Genomic DNA, 20,265 nt, shown 5'->3' with positions numbered 1-20,265 from the left:
GTAAGATTATTTTCAGAACAGCAACAACTTTTGTTGTAATCATAAATGTAAAATATTAAATGAAGTAATACATATTTGTATGTTAATTAGAACAATAACGAACACAGTTAGGTACTATATTTTATACAATATAGAAATTATATTAAAGTAATGTTTTTATAATCACTAGATGGACTAATGATTTTTAAAACTTAGGTCTGTAAAATAAATAACTAAAATAATGGATAAAAGGTTCAAAGAATAAGTTGATATATATTTACATATTTTATTGCATTAATCATTAAACAACTTAATATTTATCAGCCTTTTAAAATATTTGCCAAATTATTGTTAATAATTCATAATTTCTTCTATTTGTCCTACATGCCCATCTAGGCAAATTTTGTAGTTAGTTCCAATTTATCTACATATTTTCATTTCATTTATATGTTAATACAATTTTGATACATATTTTTCACATAAAATAAATATTGATAAACAATAAATTTAATAAAAAACCAATTAATAATATAATATAATAATAATTTCTTTACCTATATTTTTAAATTAAATCGTATTGTTCAATATTCTACTAGTTCTATTATTTATTCCAGTATTCAGTCTTTAAAAGAGTAGATGTCATTTTATTCTGTCAGTAACTCCAGCTTTCTACTTGCCCTGTGTCCCACAAGAGGACCAAAAACTCACCAACAAATAATGTTTTTTTATTGATCTCCTCCTTTTAGAGTACTTCGCACTAACACTCCGAATCACACTCGTTATGGGTTCTATGAGAATATCACGCTGATCAGTTTGTTGGACACGTAATATGGGCATCCACAATGACTCGCAACACTTTATTTTGGAACCTCTGGAGGATATCTACGTTAGATTTGCTAGTAGTACCCCACAGTTCATACTATAGGTCCAGATGGGCTTATAATTTCAAAATAGGCAAAATATTCGTATTTGACTTTTATGTATTTTCGTACTTTATTATCGTTAATTCAATATGTAAGTTGACTTTTGTATTTAAGTACTGTTATTTTTATTTTGAATTCATTTAATAAACTTGAAAAACTTAGTACGTTAATTTAATTTTAGATTGTAACGTAAGTGAATATTACAAAAAATCTAGTCACTATACTGCAATTGAAACAATTTGGGATAATGACCTTTCATTCTACTTTTTAAAGAGTGAGTGGTTGGATTTAACAGCCACTCAGAAACTGGATTAATGACTGAAGCTTTTTTTGTCAAAAAAAATAAGACAAATTCAAAAGATCTCTCCCCGTTATCCATAAATTCGTGTTAGGTAGCAAATTATCAGTCAAATGTCAATTGTTTAAAGAGTTCCGCTATGAATCATGTCATTGTTTCATTTGCACAAAACACGCACGCAAAATGCAAAACCACCCCGTTTTTGATTTCGACAAATCGTCATCAAATTAAAAGTTTAATCTTGCCGTGGGTGATAACTCAAAAGTGCTCGTCGTTGGGAAAGCCCTTAAAAGGTGTTTAACGGCGGCGGAAAAATAATTTTGCAAGTGACAAATCGCCACTTTTGGTCCTTGAAAACATCGTTTAATTTTCAGTATAAAGAAAACCGTCTGCGCCGAACATTTCCAATTTATTTTTGTGATTTTCTTTCGTATTTTTAAATATTTATATATTTTAGGTCAGATTAGAGCTATAATATTGATGAAATCCTTTCAATGTTATTATTTCTATTTAATTATTCGAAAATAAATAAAATAAGGTTTTGACTATTTTGAATTACTTAAGGCATTAGTTTAAGGAGGATGTCTTAAAATTATTCTTCGATCGATAATATATTCTAGTTTGGTTAATGTACACAAGACTTGTCACTTATCAGGTCAAAACTATTGAAAAATATGAACGACTCCACCAAAATCACTGCTACAATGTTAAATAAAAGTAGGGATTCATAAAATTGAATTCGAAAAAGCAGGTTAAGAATAAGATTTAGAAAATTAAGTTATAAAAAATTACATATATACTAATGTATTGTAAATATTTTTAAAAACTGAAATGTTGAGGTTAATATTGTGTAGATTTTGTCTTGTTAATCCGACTCTATTAAAAACTATGGGAAGCTATGGAGAGAATTGATATGCTTGAATTACTGGAATGTATCGAAAGTTCAAGAAAAATAAAGTATACTATATTATATATACTAACGACCCGCCCCGGCTTCGCACGGGTGCAATGCTGATACTAAATTAAATACACTACAGAAAAAATATGAACGTTGTATATAAAAACATAGCGGCCCGCTCCGACTTTGCACGGGCATAAAATATATATGCCTATGTCACTCAATGAAAACATGATTAAAATCGATCCAGTATTTTTGGTTCATTCATTACTGCCCTTGGTCTGCACGCATTAAATTTGGAGTAAAACAATTCCTCTTCCCCTATACTTACTATGAAGATTTCCTGCTATCTTTGGAATATCTAAATTCATACAATTTTTATTACATTACACATTTTTAAACGCAAATTTTAAATTTGTAATATCTCCGAAAATATTTGTTTAATTTACATGCTGTAAAGAACCATATTGATCTATATTAATTGCACACTGTATTTAAGGTACTTAATTCGATAAGGATTAATGCCGTATTGCTTAAAATAGCTTCGTAAATAAGCCATTTTCTCACGTAAAAAGTAAACAATAAAAATTGTTAATGTGGGTTATCCCTAAAAGATAAACATATACCATCCCGGACTTTTTTGTAGACCTTTTTATGGTGTACAATACTGTAGTACATTAATTTGATCTAACTCGTAGGGTTAGGCAGCGTTTTTGCTAATTGCTAAATAAGCCTAAAAAATAGGTTAATTTACGACATTACGTTAGAAAGCTCTAAAATTAGCAATGTTGCCTTAGTATATTATGCATGTATTATACATATAAACATTCCTCTTGAATCACCCTATCTATTGAAAAAAACCGCATCAAAATCCGTTGCGTAGTTTTAAAGATTTAAGCGCACATAGGGATATAGGGACAGAAAAGGCGACTTTGTTTTATACTATGTAGTGATATATATAAATATATATATATATATATATATATATATATATATATATATATATATATATATATAAATAAAACAATTTATGGTTAGCTTACAATTGTTTCTCAATCATTTAGATATTTTATTATCTTAAAATAATGCTTGGCAATAACATTTTCCACGAAGATTGGATTAGTTAAAGACTACTGAAGATGCTTAAGTACTGTAGTTACTTTGCTTTTAAAATACCAATTAGAATAAGGCACGTATTTTATTTTTCCAGTATAGTGTCTGTCTCTTAAAGGCCAAAAATTAGATTTTTCAGAAACTCTCTTACAGTATTTTAGAGCAGGGCTTCTGCTACTATAGCTGACTAATTAGCATATTCAAAATTCAAAACTTCAATACTCAAAATCTATATATAGTATAAGTGAACAAGATTCAAGATTTACACAGTACAATATTCCACGTGTCAATAGTATATTAATATTTGGTAAATATTTTTTAAATAATTTAAACTTAAGGCAGCATATTGTTGTTGCATGTTGACATGGTGGAACTGAATTTATCATATGTTAGCTCAACTTGTTTTTAAAATATTGTTTTTTTTTTTACATATCAGCACTATAATACATAATCAGAAGTAAAGCCTGATAATATATTTTTAATATATATTATATGCTGAATATTTACACCATCCATTATCAGGTCTAAAAATTAATTTAAAGGATTAACAACATATGGTATTATTCGCATCGGGTATCTTTGTAACCAACTTAATGTTGAAGCTTCACTTATACGCTAGTGTTTCGTTCAATATGTGTCATTTCGTCGAAGTGTGAACATAAAATTGTTGCAGTGCGTTAAAATTGCCTTAATATGTATCGAGTAAATCGCATTTTGCGGAAAGTTTTACTTTTTTGCTTAAATTTAAAGAAAAAGGTGAATGTGAGGGTGAAAAATAAATATGAATACTGGTTAACACGTTTTGGTGACTTTGACACTGAAGACAAACATCGTTGTGGACAGCCAAAACAAAATGAATCGAGGATTTTAAGGAATTACTCGACGATACCGTGAATGGTGATCGCAATAATGTTATTCTTCAGCATGACAACCCTCGACTACATGTTGCAAAACCGGTAGAAATATACTTCAAAAAAATATTAAGATGGGAAGTGCTATATCACCCGCCGCATTCTTCAGACCTTGCTTCTTCTGATTACTAGTTTTTTCGATATATGAGTGGTGACCTATTTGAGTAGCGCTTTACTTCTTATGAACACATGAAAAAATAGTCCGACTCGTGGATGCTATCAAAGGCTACGTCGTTCTTTCGAAATCGAATCAAATCGTGGATAACCTGAAAATGGGGAAATGTATCGATGGACAATACTTTGAATAAAATACATTGTATCGATTTATCACAATAAAGCTTCTAGTTTAAATGAGATATTTAACATTAATTTATAGGTTTAATATAATACACCTTCTTTCACACCATCAACTTTCATGTTATTTGGTAAACTCTTCAGCTGTTCGTATATATAAACATTTCGTTTTTAAAATGAAGAATACCATCTAAGTCAGTTAGTGACGTTACAGAAAGTTAACTGTTGTTGACAATTGACCATCCAAAAAGGATGTTGATTAACAAGTAATTTTTGAAAGCCGCAAATCCTGTGGAAAGTTACGCGATATATCTGACCGTAAACTTATCAAGTAATGTTTTAAAAATCTATCGAATTAATTTCAAAACCACAGTATACTTAAACATTATCGCATTTTAGAATAAAATCGTTTCTAATACAGATAATGACTCATTTTAGATAATTAATGCGGCAGACCCAAATAAAACCGAATTAAATTGATAAAAGCGATCTGGCCGTACTACCGTCACAATGAAGAAAATTTAAAAGCAGGTTCAAGGTCTAATCCCGAACATTTTTTCAATTTCATTTTTAAGATTAGCCGTATCGGACAGGAATGTTAATGAACTAAAAAAAGCTAAAGTTTAAAGCCAAATTTAATTTTCCTACATTAAAATTATCGTCGCAGATAATGGTCTTTTTATAGACGAGGGAGGATATTAGTTGAAAACAGTTTCGATTTTACAAATTTTCACAAAAAAAAATCGACACGATTTGCATATTAACCGTCAATTAAGTTCAGAAACATGCTATCTTGTGTAACACGGATAGAATAATTGCGTATAAAATGGAATTTTAATGGTAATTGTATTTTCAAATTGGTAAGTGGCTGTGAAATGTATTACATTTTAACTTGGATTATTTTTCATGTACTCTTTTTTGTTTTTTTTTTAAATTGTTGTGGTTAATAGATCAATAGATTGTACGAATGTTCGTCGGGTCGGTCAGTCGGTCGAATTGTGTGGCTGCCGCTGCGATTATTTGTCAGAACACTCACTACTATTTTTGGAAGGAATTTGCACGAGAACTGAAAACACTGGTTGAAGAAATACTGTTTATTTCAATGTTAAATGATACATGTGGTCGAAGGGAGAATTGAAAGGATATTAGGTTAGTTAGAGGAAGTACGGTAGCGCTGTGGAAGTGGTACTATTACAAGGGGATGGAGAAAAGAAAAGAGAGCGAGACGTCGTCGTGATGGTCTTTTATAGCCTGGGACTGCATGGTATCAATCCACCGGCGTTGCCAACCTTTGTACTTGTTGGTGAATTCGTGGTGGCCTAAAGTATCGTGGCGGTCGCCACATAACTCCCCTCCTAGTGGAACTGCCATGGAACGTACCTCTATGTGGTGCAAGTTCCGGAATGCACCCGCAATCACGCAAACAAACGCCCGGGGACTGCTGATGACATGGAGATTCCAACCTGAGCGAGGAGTTTTACAGGATCAGCTGCCATCGGAGTTGTAGCAGGACGTCGTTCGTCTTGGGGCGTTTAGCTTTGTTTGAGGGTACCTATAAGTGTGTTACGTGTCCCGTTTCGTGATGCGAGGGTGTTCATGTGTTGATGGTATACATGATGGGCTTCTGTGGTTTTCGTCCATCAGGCTAGTCTCGTGGGATGTCGTCGACCATGTGATGTTGATGGGTTCCGTTATCAAGTGGCTTATGATGAGTTGATTTACCTGTTGGTCACTTTCACCTATTTACCTGTTCATCACGTCGGGGTCACCAATTGTAGGAATGTTCGTCGGGTCGGTCAGCCGGTCGAAATGTGTGGCTGCCGCTGCGATTATTTGTCAGAACATTCACTACTATTTTTGGAAGGAATTTGCGCGTGAACTGAAAACACTGGTTGAAGAAATACAGTTTATTTCAATGTTAAATGATATATGTGGTCGACGGGAGAATTGAAAGGATATTAAGTTAGGTAGAGGAAGTACAGTAGCGCTGTGGAAGTGGTACTATTACAAGGGGATGGAGAAAAGAAAAGAGAGCGAGACGTCGTCGTGATGGTCTTTTATAGCCTGGAACTGCCTGTCGTGGCGGTCGCCACAAGATAATAAAATCAACGCAAGTTTATTGATTACTTGATTCAATTATGCATGAATTTTACGATATCTATTCTCAACTAGTCAAATTCTCGCAATTTATGAGAAATCTTCAATGATTTTGTTTTTCACAATGAAGAAATATGCGGGTGATGATAAAAGAACGCGCATGTGAGGCCGGAATTAGAAGAAGGGCCCGCTCTGAGATGTGTGATTGCTTTGAGAACGATTCTTTATCGTATCAAAACATATTCATTATATAAACAATAACACGAGCAAGTGATTTGAAATGTTGGAAAATCCATGAAAAACTTCATGGAAAGGTTTAAAAGTTAAATCTTATTCAGTTATTTAGAATTTGCTGTTTCTGACTATTATCTGTTTTGACCTATCTATTGATCGACAATCTGGCTAATAAGCACGGTTTTATGATGAAACTTGTTGATTCAAACTAGAGTTGATTTTTAAATTGCTTCAGATTAATTTATACTATCAGGTAGTGGTCAGCGAAGGACAATAATACTGAAACATAAATATATTAGGTGCTTGTATTCCGATGATTCTTTTTTGCAAACTACCTTTCACATGAACATTTTCTGACGGCACAGTTATTATGGCAAAAGATGTGTCTCTGTCTAAGGCTATAGAAAAAATACAAGTGGTGGTCAAAAAAATCAATAAAAGGAGTAGATACTGGAAAATACAGCTTAATAGCTCCAGATCTGTCTATGTTAATTTTGTGTTGCGGTGAAATGATAAAAACCTATGTATATCACTTGACGGATGCCCGATTTCTCAAGCAGAATCCGCTAAATACTGCGGAATGCATCTCAATAGTAGGTTAAATTGGATACATCATGTTAGACAAAAAAATAAACCAGATTAGACTCAAAGTCAAGCAACTATACTGGTTAGTCGAAAGATACTCTTAACTTTCCTAAAATCGAAAAGATGGGATTATCAGTCACAAAACCAATTTGAACTTATGGCGTGCAAATATGGGGTTACACTAAATCATCAAACCAACTAATAATCCAAAGTACCCAAAACAAAATTCTACGATTAATTACCAATGCTTATCGCTACGTTACCAACGAAGAGCTGCACAATGACCTCGAAATCAAATAATATAGGAAGTGATCCAAGATTTCACTTTAAAACATAAAATAAGCTTACTACCAAATCATAGCGACGTGGAAACAACACAGCTATTGGACAAAACGCAGGAAGTCAGAAGATTGAACGGAACTAAATGACACAAACTTGTTTAGTGTATAAGTGTATTCTTAATTTTAGCTTAAGAAGTTTAATTTTATTTTAATTTGGGAAATACATACTGATATATTAATCCCTTACTCGCCTTGCTTGTATAATAATATTTAATATTGTACTAAGCATATCTAATATAAAATTTAATTAATAACAAAAACATCTACAACTGCACTCCATCTTTCTGACACGACATTCAGTTTATTCAATGGTAGTGTGCATCTGCGATAACAGTTTTATTCGGTTTTAACAACTCGTAAGACGCTACAACTTGCTGATCCCATTGTATGAACAAATGAAAACTAGTCTTTTTGCGCTTTAGATTAATGTAGTAGATCAAATTTTCATAGTCAGTTACGATACGTCATTGAAACTTTTCTTTGACTGACAATTCATAAAACCGTCGTAGTTTAACCATTTTTGTTCCTTTTGGATCTATATTATTTCATATAATCATCTGAAGACATTTGATTCCTCAACTAAAGCAATCTGAGTGTGAAAGCTCAAAATATAGTTGGGTTTTTTTCTTCACTTAGTCTTCTAATCAATTTAGGTTAAAATTTTTTGGTCCCTCTTCCCATTCTTTGACATCGACATCAAAATCACCATCATCAAACAACAAAACTAATGTATGCCGAAAATACAATTTTGAACGTTTCATGATTAGCTTCTGTTGACATTGAGTAACCCAGTAATACTAAATAGTAAACTGTTATTCAAGTTAGAAATATGTTAAATCCAGTTTTTTACATTGATACTTCTCATTTTCCTATAATTATTGCTGATTAATATACAAACAAGCACTTAAACCAAATCTGTAAAGCAGTCGAAGAGTAAACCTTCACAGTATGTACTTCTAATTTTTGAGTTTTGAACATTGATCCATTTCGCGAACATTTCTCTGGATAAAAACATTTCAATTTACAATTCACAATTAATTATCTTTTCCCATGAGATACCGTTCAAGTTACACTATTTTCAGTTAGTTAAAATAGGATTTTATTTATGATGTTTGAAATAAGAAAGAAGTTCAAAGATTCCACTCTACTTGTCAGATGGTGATATTAGAAGTTGATCATTTGAAGGATGTTCAGAGGTTTGGATCTATTATTGCCAAATATATTACGAACATTATCGGATAAGAAGAACGTTGGTTTCGCTGCTTTTTAGCATATCAAAGGAGTTAAGAGTTTGTGCATTAGCTAGCAAATAGGGCAAAAACTAAAGTTTCTCGAAAGTTAGTAGTACAATAAATGTATTCAAATAATCGTCATCGTCAAGAAAGAAATTCTGAAACGATAAGTGTTTCTTTCTACGAATTTTGCGCATATATAATACTTGAAGTGGAATGCAATTGAAGATTTACTCACTTTATTCTATTGTCACATTTGGTTGATTAGGCTTAATTCGTTTTTTAACGGTTATTATTAGTTATTATTAATTATTTAATTTCATGTGTAATAGACGTTATATAATATTCTTTATAACTTGTGTGCTGATTGTTATATTGTTGGTCGGAAGTCGAGGTCATCTTAGTCTTGTCCCAATTAAATATAAATAGGTAAATAATTGTATATAATATAGTTGGTGCATGTTATTGTTCCGCATATAGAACAAGGTCTATTTAACTAACAATTATGTGAAATAATGATTTTTAAATGAAATAAAATGATTTGACAAGAACACAAATATGAAAGCTGCAATTTGGCACCATATATACTAACATTCACCATAATCATCATTATAAGAGTCTCTTAAAGTATACTAGTCTTACAGTGGCCAATATGCCATCCGTTCTAAATGTTAAAAATATATAATATATATATATATATCGATATAAGTCCATTATATCGAGGAAAGCGTAGCCTCAATTATTTATCAAGAAAAATACTAATTAACGATATTCCAGGGCCGAACTAAATGCATTGTCTTTCATTTTCTTATAATTTTTTAAAACATATTTTATAGTTCATTTTAACATAACTGCGTGATGCCAACAAAGTTTGATAATAATAAAATAAAAAAAAGCGGTGAATACATATGATAAGCTATCACTAAAATACGTGGTATTGTTCACTGTTGGTGTTGGGTAACATTTAAGTAATCTTTTAGTGAAATATTAAATAGACAATGGTTGACACTATCAATAAGAGTTGTTTATTGACAGTAATCTTGAAATAGTATGATTAATACTTGTGTATCACAGTGATATAAAACTTGGCAACACTTATACAATAAGTCTCGAAACAAAACTATATACAGCCGGCTTGGTGGTAAAGTAAAAAAGACGGGACGATCCACCGACTGTTGGGATAGCCGCGGATTCGAATCCTGTTGGGGCATGGTCGTGTAAATTTATGTTTGTGATCGTTTAATATTTGTGATTGTCCTAAGCAAGGCTGCAAATACAACAAGGAAAATGATCCCAGTCGCGCCAGTGACCATGCTGGGTAAGGCCGGATGTCTATATCGATTCACTTTTTTTCTGAAATGAACAGTAACACATTTTATGAATTTTCCTAAGAAATACTCCAAAAATATATGGCACCTGTTTCGAATTGTAGTTAGGTTTACGAGTCCCGAGAGTGAGAGTTAATTAGTTATTATTCCATTCCTCATTATTTTGCTCTTTTTTTTTCTAGAAGTGACACTGTATTTATCATTGATTTGGGTAACTGCTGAGCTAATGTCCACTTTTATAGTTTTGTAAGTGGTTGCCCAAAAAAAACACATTGAGCTGCAGTAGTTTTCAGTGCTTTTGTGGGTGGTCATTGTAAGGATCATCTAACATGGCCTTCTAATTTACCCAAATTTGTTGTAGTTATGACTGAGATGATTAATTTCTATTATGTATTAACTTTTCTACACGCTAAACAGCTATGCTCACAACAATTTGAGTTCGAAGTTATAATTATACTAGGTGTTTGTACAAATTTCATGGAATTATGAAACTATGGGATATTAATTGCGATAGAGCAGTAAATATTAGTCTTAATAATGTTCCTTTAATTTCTATAAGTTTCTCTCATTTTGATAAACTTACACATTGCACAGCAAAACTTTATGGTCTTAAATATTCTGCTTCTGTGTCGATATGGTTTTTCTGGACTAACCAAAGACCTTTTGAGGAAGGTTATAGTAGATCAGTTTTTCATCGCTAGTTAGAATGCTTCACATTCAAATGTTTTATCGCCTTGCAAGCAACGATACTGCGATATTAAAACGGTTCCAAATGGTATTTTCAGTAAATTCCTATATATCATCCCTTTTTTGGATATTTCCCATTGCATTTAAATATTTTGATTAATTAGCCTTTGATTCATTAACTGCTAAGCTGTCTAAAAGTCCTTTGAGATTCTGACTGGAGTCTTGGCGCATGTCATTGATAACAGGTCAATTGAAAAGTCTCCGGCCTACCATAATAAAACAAATTTTTTTGGCAAAATTAGTTTTTTTTATTCAACATAATTCCTTTCAAGGTTGATGCACTGATTATAGCCACCCTTCAACTTTTCTATACCATTTTTGTACTACGATTTGTCCTTTGCTTCCAAATAGGTCTCAGTTTCGGCGATCACCTCTTTATTCGACGAAAATTTCTTCTCAGCGAGCATTCTTTTGAGATCTGAGAACAGGAAATAGTGGCTAGGGGTCAGATCTGGAGAATACGGTGAATGGATGGATTTTTGCCATTCTTTTCACTGACTTGTGACACGGTGCATTGTCTTGATGAAACACAACTTTCTTTTTGCAAATGCGGCCGTTTTTCAGCGATTTCGTCCTTCAAACGGTCCAATAATGCTACATAATAGTCGCTGTTGATGGTCTTTCCTTTTCCAAGGTAGTCAATGCAAATTATTCCATGCGCATCCCAAAATACAGACGCCATAACCTTGCCAGCCGACTATTGCGTTTTCCCACGCTTTGAAGCGGGTTCATCGTGTCCAGTTCACTCGGATGACGACAGTCAACAAAACAAAACAAAAACTCGGGTTTATTACGCTTGGTCATCTTCAAACACTGCTCTGAATCACCAACTCGTCGTTGTTTTTTGTCAAAAATGAGCTCGCGCGGAACCCACGTTGCAAGAGCTTTCTAAAACCCAAATGTTCGTGAATGATATGATGTACACATTCAGTTGATGTCCTTAGAGTGTATTTCATTCAGTTTCAATTGACGGTCATTCAAAATCATTTTGTGGATTTTTTAAATGTTTTCATTGGTAATAACCTCTTTTGTGTGCCCACTGCGTCCACCGTCTTCGGTGCTCATTACACTACGTCTAAACTTAGCATACCAATCTTTGATGGTTGATTTTTTTTGGGAAATGTCCGGAAACTCGACATCAAGCCAAGTTTTGTTTCAACTGTATTTTTTCCCTTCAAAAAGCAATATATTATCAACACGCCAAATTCCTTTTTATCCATTTTTTTCACAATAACAAAAGTTGTTTCACTCGAATTGCTATATAATGCTAATATAATTCGCAAACTAATGATAAGACTAAATAATAACTAAAAAACATATGGATTTAATTATAGCGCCATCTATGTGTTAGGCCGGGGACTTTTTAACTGAAATTTTATCAAAACTAGAATTTTTATCGTTGAAACCAAAACCGAAAATTAAGTTATAGCGGTTAACATCACAATAAATTTATAAAAGTGTTTGATGTGCTTCGGTAGCAGATTTTTTCGAATCAAACAATAAATGTAATAAATGTCTGTATCGACTGAATAACTAAATAATACTAAATGGAAAATTGTTATTTTATATAGAGAAATATTAAAAACGTTGATTTTAACAGTTCGGTTACCATATTCAACAGTTGTTTATATTGACCTCACTTCACCGTTTCACCAATAGATATCGTTGATAGTATAAGAGAAAGCTCCTAAAACACACAAGTACACTTACGTCTTCTTTTTTTCTCTTCAATTTAGCAGACAAGAGTCGTGGAATATTTCAATTACATACATTAATATGTGTTTCGGCAAATTTCAAAACATTTACATTTCCTTCCTAACTCCATTAACATTCATCGTCATAATTTCATTAAGAATTTATTCCGGCATCAGCATCCCTCTGATAGTGATACGCACTTAAGGCGGCGACTAAGTTTCGTACCGCCAATTTATTGTTTTCAGGAACGTTGTTACGTTAGAGCGACACCGTCGTTTCGCGAATGTTAATGGATGTAAACCACTTCGCAATCATCTTGCTTCATTTGCATTTGCTGGAAAACCGCATGATATAATACGTAATTATTTGTTTTTGATATCAAGTTATATTAAGTAGTTAGCGCGAAATTTAATCTTAATATCATGTATTTTTCCTCATAATATGTTAATAATAATCGGGTAACAAGTTTAAATGCATGTTTTTGGATAAAGTATAGATAAAAGTTATATTAATTTTAATGTTACATAAAATAATTAATTTTTTAATTAAAAATATTAAACAACTTAAGCTAAAGTTAAATGTAACACTTATACTTTAATCGTAGTAGGCGTAGCTATATTCCTTCCACGTTGCTGCGATTTAGCGACCTTATTTCATGCTTTAAGACGAAATATTATAACTTCCCTGTAGATCCCTTTTAATTCCAGTGTCATCGTGAAATTCTTTGCTGATTATGTAGCGATAAGCATTGGTAATTAATCGAGGTACCTTGTTTTGACAGCGTTGGATTACTATTTGGTTTTATTTCTTAGTAGAACACCATATTACACCAAATAGGTCCAAATAGGCTTTATAGTTACTAATAAACTGTCGTCCAATTTCTTTGACCTAATTCAAGTTGAGTAAAATGTTGGACAGTATCTTTTGATTAACCAGCACAGTTGTTTGATTTTGTGTTTGATCTTCTCCGCTTTTTGGTTAACGTGATGTTTTGAATTAGTTTTAGTTTAAAATACTTTTTCCGACAAGCTGCATTGCTTCAATAATTACAAGATCGTGGTATTGTTATTTGTACTTCAATAACTACAATTTTTTACTTGATGTACACTATATTAGAATCTTTGATGAATGAATAGTTAAGATATTATTCTTACATCTTCTGATGTCATATGTCCTTAGTAATTCATTTAATAATTTTTGCTGGTGTTCTTTGAATGAATCTTTGATCTTATTTAGTTGACCAACTCTATCGAACTATTTTCTTTTATCAACTTGCTATAACTAACTAAACCACCACCTCTAATCTGTAAAAGTATTTAAACATTAATCATTTCAGCCAATTTTTTTCTTCAATACATATTTTTAATAGTACACAAATAGTTCAATAGTACTAAATGTAGTAATTATTTTTTTTAACTATTGAGGCAATTGATTAAGGACTATAAATCTATTTATATTATTTAAATCTACATATTATAATATTTACAGCTTTAGTTGAAAGCTTTTGCATCAGTACCGGTTTTGGAACGATTTATGTAGCATGGTCGTTGAGCATTATTTATTTCTAAGCATCGGACTTAATATATTCTGAGACTATTGTTACATCTATTTCTGGGTAATATCTGTCTGGATTTTCTATAGTGATATTGAGTATCTCCAACTTCATTGGCATGTCGAAAGGCTTGCTGTTGTTTAACATGAAGGGTTGATTCTGAATCTTTATAAGGTTAGTGCTGTCGACAAACTGAATTGCTTCAATAATTATAAGATGGTGTGATTCTTATATGTACTTAAGCAACTACATTTTTTTACTTGATGTACACTATATTAGAATCTTTGATGAATGAATAATTAAGATATTATTCTTACATCTTCTGATGTCATATGTCCTTAGTAATTCAGTTGATTTATAAAGTACTACTACTGCTTATGTTTATGTAGTACGTACTAAAATAATGACCATATATTTTTAAATAAATTGTTTGAAGCCAGTAGCTCTATTTAATAAGAATAAATGCTTTTTAGGATAGAAATATTTATAAAAATTGCATGTATGTTGAGCATTCATCGTCCTCTTATTCAATTCTTTTTGTAGTATTTGACTTCACCCTTCAAAAATATTGTCTTCAATTGTTGAGCTTCTATCTCTAATTAGAACTGATGATGACATCCGTTTGAATTTTTGCTGGTGTTCTTTGAATGAATATTTGATCTTCTTTAGTTGATCAACTTTATCCAACTATTTTCTTTTATCAACTTGCTATTACTAATTAAACCACCAACTCTAATTCGTAAAAGTATTTTAGCATTAATCAATTCAGCCAATTTTTTTCTTCAGTAGATATTTTCAATAGTACACAACTAGTTCAATAGTACTAAAGGTAGCAGTTATTTTTTAACTATTGTTATTAAGCTATTTATATTAAGGACTATAAATCTATTTATATTATTTAAATCTACATATTACAATATTTACAGCTTTAGTTGAAAGTTGGATCAGTACCGGTTTTGGAACGATTTATGTAGCATGGTTGTTGAGCATTATTCACTTCTAAGTATCGGACTTAATATATTGTGAGACTATTGTTACATCTATTTCTGGGTAATATCTGTCTGGTTTTTTTATAGGGATATTGAGTATCTCCAACTTCATTGGCATGTCGAAAGGATTGCTGTTGTTTAAATATGCGCATTTATATTGGTATTTGCGCGTATTCTTGTTTCAGTATTATGCCAATTAAAGTATACATCTGCGAGTATATAGAAACTGTAGTTAATGATTATCGTATTACTGTTAAGTATGATTATTTAAGTTCTTCGTTTTCTTGTTTATTCTTTGGCCGTTGTATCGGTATGTAATTTATAGCCGCAGGAATTACAGCTGTCCAGCAAGAAAAATAAATTGCCTTTGTGTACCAAACTCTACTTTTTTGTATAAACCTCATTGTGGTTTTATTTTATAACCATTACACGTATAGCTTTTTATTTTAAGATATACTGACACAATATAATGTTGAGATTATTACCCGATCATTAATACAATTAACAAGTAATTTTAGATCTTAATTATATTAGAAGTCTTCCAGATTTGTCGTGTAATATTAAACAATAATGTTCATTTTTTATCCTGAGAATAGTCAGTCAAGAGGTTATTATATAACAAAAGGTTATTGATATTTGTTACTCATCAATAACTTATTTTGGAGTATCTAGTTGACATGGTGCTAGCCTGCATTCACTGTTTTCGAACTAGCTTTTTTTCTTTAATTTAATATTGATGGTGGTATTCCCATTTTATTTGACGTTGATCTTTTAATAAATTTTGACTTGCTTTCGTTAATTTGTCATCTATTTTAATTGCTATTCGATAAATAAACTTTAAAAAAGTAACAATAAAAGCAAATTTATTTTGTACTTAGTTATTTTATTTTGTATTTGGTTATTATTTATTATTGGAATATAAAATAGCTGACGCGGTATAGACACTGCGAATAGAGAGGATGAAAACCCTCAACGTTTTACAGTAGATAGTTCTTTATTTTTGCCAGTTTAATCTGAGAGGCATTTTGCCCTAACCTTTTGACATCTTATGGTTCATTTAATTATTTGATGCTAATTTGTTTACATGTGGATAAAATACTAAGAACTGAAATCCTATTTATATTAAATTTGTTTTAGAGAGTAATAAAAAAATGTTTACAACTCTAATGTTCAGACTTGGTGATCGGTGATTAACAATTTTAATTTTTTTTCAGATTGGATAGGAGATATTGGATAAATATTAACCCTGTATTAGGTAAGATACATATTACATATTAATTAATTTTAAATTAGTCTGTAATGATATTACTAATGACTATTTTATGAAAGTTATGATTATGATTTACTTTAAATTATTCTCACTTAATGAGAGAAATTACATCTATATCCCGTCCCATAAAACATCCGATTAAAGTCATAAGTGACATCAAATATATATCCAATTACAATTTGTCAAAATATTAACTTAGTTTAAACTCTGAATGGATTTATTCTCATCTTATCCCACTCAAAAAGAGATCAGAACAAATCAAAAGTGAAGAAAGCGCCGCCTGATGCGTCAGAACATGTAACCAAATCAGGTTTTGGGTACTGGTTGCGTTGTTGCATGTGTCTGCCAAAATTCTTCAATACGTTAGTGATAATAATTAGAGGGTAGAATATTACGACGTTCTGACGTCATACATTTCGAGACGTGTTTGATGCTGTTTTGTTGGACGGGCAATATAATTTCTTCTAAATATACATAAAAAACACTAGTTGATTTATTAAACAGTACAAAAACTGTTATTTAGTATTAAGAATTTAAAACAATTAAGTGTTTTGATTGTGATAAAAATTACCTTATTAATTTTTTGATCATTTTAATACATAAAATATAATATATTTATCTACTATGACAAAGATAATAGTAAGTCTTTTAAAATAAAACATATGGGTTACTTATTTTTGTTTGATCAATATATATATATATATATATATATATATATATATATATATATCATTATAAAGATTTTTAGAATAATAAATAATTGATTAAATGAATAGCTATATAATAAATATTCGTACAAATGATTTACAAAACTTATTCAGTTTTGTGAACATGACAATTTTAAAATCCTATTTGGTCATTTTTGTCTGTAACAAAAAATAGCCAGTCATAATCTGATATTAAAAATCATTGTTGATAATTCGATTTTAAGACGAATTCCACAGATTAAAAAAAAATGAATAGTAAACAATTCAATAGTGGGTTTTGCCGAGTTTATTAATAGACCCTACTTTGTTATGCCTGTTCGTATCTAACAATGGCGTCTGAACTTGGTTTCAACACTGGTTCTAATAGTGCTGTTAGCATTCGAACATCATTAAGCTATTCACGACTCATGAGCACGATTTAAAAGGTATTGAGAGTTTAGTTTTTTGATGTTATTGATTGGATTTATTTTTAATAATCAATTTAATTCGATACATTCTGTTATCGACAGTTTTTTATTCCCGTACATATTTCTCGATGTTTATATCAATATCACTAAAGATTTTGTTGATTCAGCAAGATTTCTTCTTTATAAACTATATTTTTATAGTTATTTGAGGTGCTCGGTAAAAAATAACTTTAAAAAACGTATTTTGAGTTGTTAAGTGCACAAAAACTAAATTCAATAAATTACTAAATCTGTAAAAATAACTTGTCCTAATAAATATAATATAATATAATAATATAAATAAATTGATAAAGGAATGGTATGTGTTTGATGTTCGTTGAAATGTTTTGATGAAGAAGTACTTTTAATACTAATTAATCTTATTAGTAGGTTAAATAGTTTCCTTGATTTTCCGCATCTTTTTCCCATCTTCCTATCAACATGGCAAAAAAACTATATTAGAGTGTGATCTTGAAACACTATCGATATATCGATATTTTTCTCTGCGGTCGACATCTTTATCCCGGAATCTACCACATCTTGCTCCACATATGCACAGTAATGGTCATGAACACTTTGGTATCGATGTGGATGATTACCCTGGACTAACCCATGACTTTTTGCGTTTCGGATTTCCCTAGTATGCTGCCGATTCATCCACTGCTAAGTTGTCTGAAAATTACTTCCAGAGTTTGAACTTGGTTTTCGTCCAATGAGGTCCATTGAATGGATTCCATGATTACTGTCTATATAAACACAATAATTTGTTTAAAATGTTCTCTTTTACATGCTAAATAAATGTATATGAATACACAAGATCTTGTATAAAGATTGTGAATTAATTTAATCGTTTTTTACACTAAATTCAAAAGTTTAAACAAAAAGAAAACAAAAAGGAGCAGGTATATTTTAGATATATTCATACTAATTTCTTTGATAAACTATTTGGCTGTTTTTTTTTTAGTATTTTATAATTCGTTTAATTAATCTGATATTTATATCGAAAAATTGTCACTCAGAGGGCCAATATTTAGTGAACACATTGAGTAGTATAGTCTTTAATATTAATCGATGGGTTCCCTCTCACAAGGGAATAGGGGGTAATGAGAGAGCTGACTGCTTGGCGGGATGGGAGGACGATTCTGTCCTATTGAATTTTCTTTTTTGGAGCGATGATATAACGTCTTATTGTAAAACCCTTTTTAGAAATCTCGACCAACTATATTGGGGCTTACTAACTAATAATACATTATGGGAAATCAAGAAAGACTTCTATCAAAATCCCAATATTCGAGATATACGAAGACATAAACTGAGCATCTTATCCCGTCTACGCATCGGGCATTGCAGACTCACCCATGAATATCTGTTAAGAGGCGAAAGACCTCCGCAACGAGTGTCAAATCTTACTGAGTGTCAGACAGTTACTAATTGAATGTCGCAAGTATAGACCCCTCAGAGAGCGAATGATGGACTCCATGGAGTATTTGGTTGAATTAAAAAGTCCGGACCAATTAACTAATTTTCTTGCAGCCGTGGGTGTACTCCAGCTTGTCTAGCCTTACCGAATACACTGTTGTATTACTCATTCTATGCCTTATATTAAGTTCATTTATAAGTTATTCTATGTAATCATGCTAAATGCATTGCCCATTTTTATAATTATTTCAATATCTTTATTTATTTATATATTTTTTTATTTATACTCTATGTCTATACATTTTGCGTTCTGTTATTAGTTGAAATCCTTTGTATATACTGTATATAAATTGTAACTAAATTTGTACTCGGCCCTAAAAAGCCCAAGAGATTGATGTGCCATAAAATAAATAAATAAATAACTGTTGTTATATAGATTTCTAGTGATTTCAATATGTAAGTGCGCGTTCAAAAATCTGTGCAAACGGATCAATTACAATTACAATCAGTTACATCACGATAATTACACTGTAACTTGAATTTGCCACCATAGTTTTAGTAATTTTAGACTTTTAGGAATTAAAGAATAAGTAATTTCAAATGATTACTGTATTGTAGTATTCCTAATTACACAGTTCTGCAAAAAAAAGTTATTTTAGTATTTTCGACTGATTTGTATGTATTTTGGTATACTGAAAAAAAAGTTATATCAACATGCATTTAAGATCTAATACATTACAGCACAATAGCGTTTTTAGATTCAGACAAAATAAGTAGTTCTGCTTCACAACGACAGTTTTCATGCTTCCATTCCTGCAGATTATTCTTGCACCTCGACGACTTTCCGGAAAATTTAGGATATGTGAGTGAAAAGTAAGATGAACGATTTCACCGGGATAAAAGATGGCAAGGAAAATGTTTCTAGATTCATTACATAAGTGAAATGTACAAAGAGCCTGTAAAAAAAGGTTTTAGTGTATGCTAGTGAACGTATATTAGATAAAAAAATATGCATCGTTAATGGTTTGTAAATATAATAATACATTTCAAGTTTTTTTTTTTCATTTTTATATAAAAATTTGCTTAGCATAATTACCCAAACTGTCAAGAAACGTGTTGTTCCAGTTTTGTGATCCTAATATTTCTTGTAGACCTGGTATTTATCATATTTCAGTCTTTAAATGATATAATCATATCCAGAAATGTT

The 20,265-nt window shown here is 31.1% G+C and overlaps 1 protein-coding gene across 2 annotated transcripts in view; it reads left to right on the top strand.

Moving 5' to 3' along the window:
* Positions 1-20,265, top strand: part of alpha-Man-IIb (alpha-Mannosidase class II b) — a 214,902-nt gene that overhangs the window by 58,060 nt on the left and 136,577 nt on the right. The window contains exon 2 of one of the 2 annotated variants that reach the window (XM_076399168.1): positions 16,431-16,471. The exons of the other annotated variant lie outside the window; for it this stretch is intronic. The gene's annotated coding sequence lies outside the window, so the exon portion shown is untranslated. The remainder of the gene's footprint in view (positions 1-16,430; positions 16,472-20,265) is intronic. 2 annotated transcript variants of the gene reach the window in all.

This window comes from Rhynchophorus ferrugineus, unplaced genomic scaffold (genome assembly GCF_030347505.1).
Source record: "Rhynchophorus ferrugineus isolate W39M unplaced genomic scaffold, kcgeb_rfMv2 rfM3, whole genome shotgun sequence".
NCBI classification, from domain to species: domain Eukaryota; kingdom Metazoa; phylum Arthropoda; class Insecta; order Coleoptera; family Curculionidae; genus Rhynchophorus; species Rhynchophorus ferrugineus.
The sequence above is the reverse complement of the archived record's forward strand: the minus strand, read 5'-3'. Positions and strand labels throughout refer to the sequence as shown.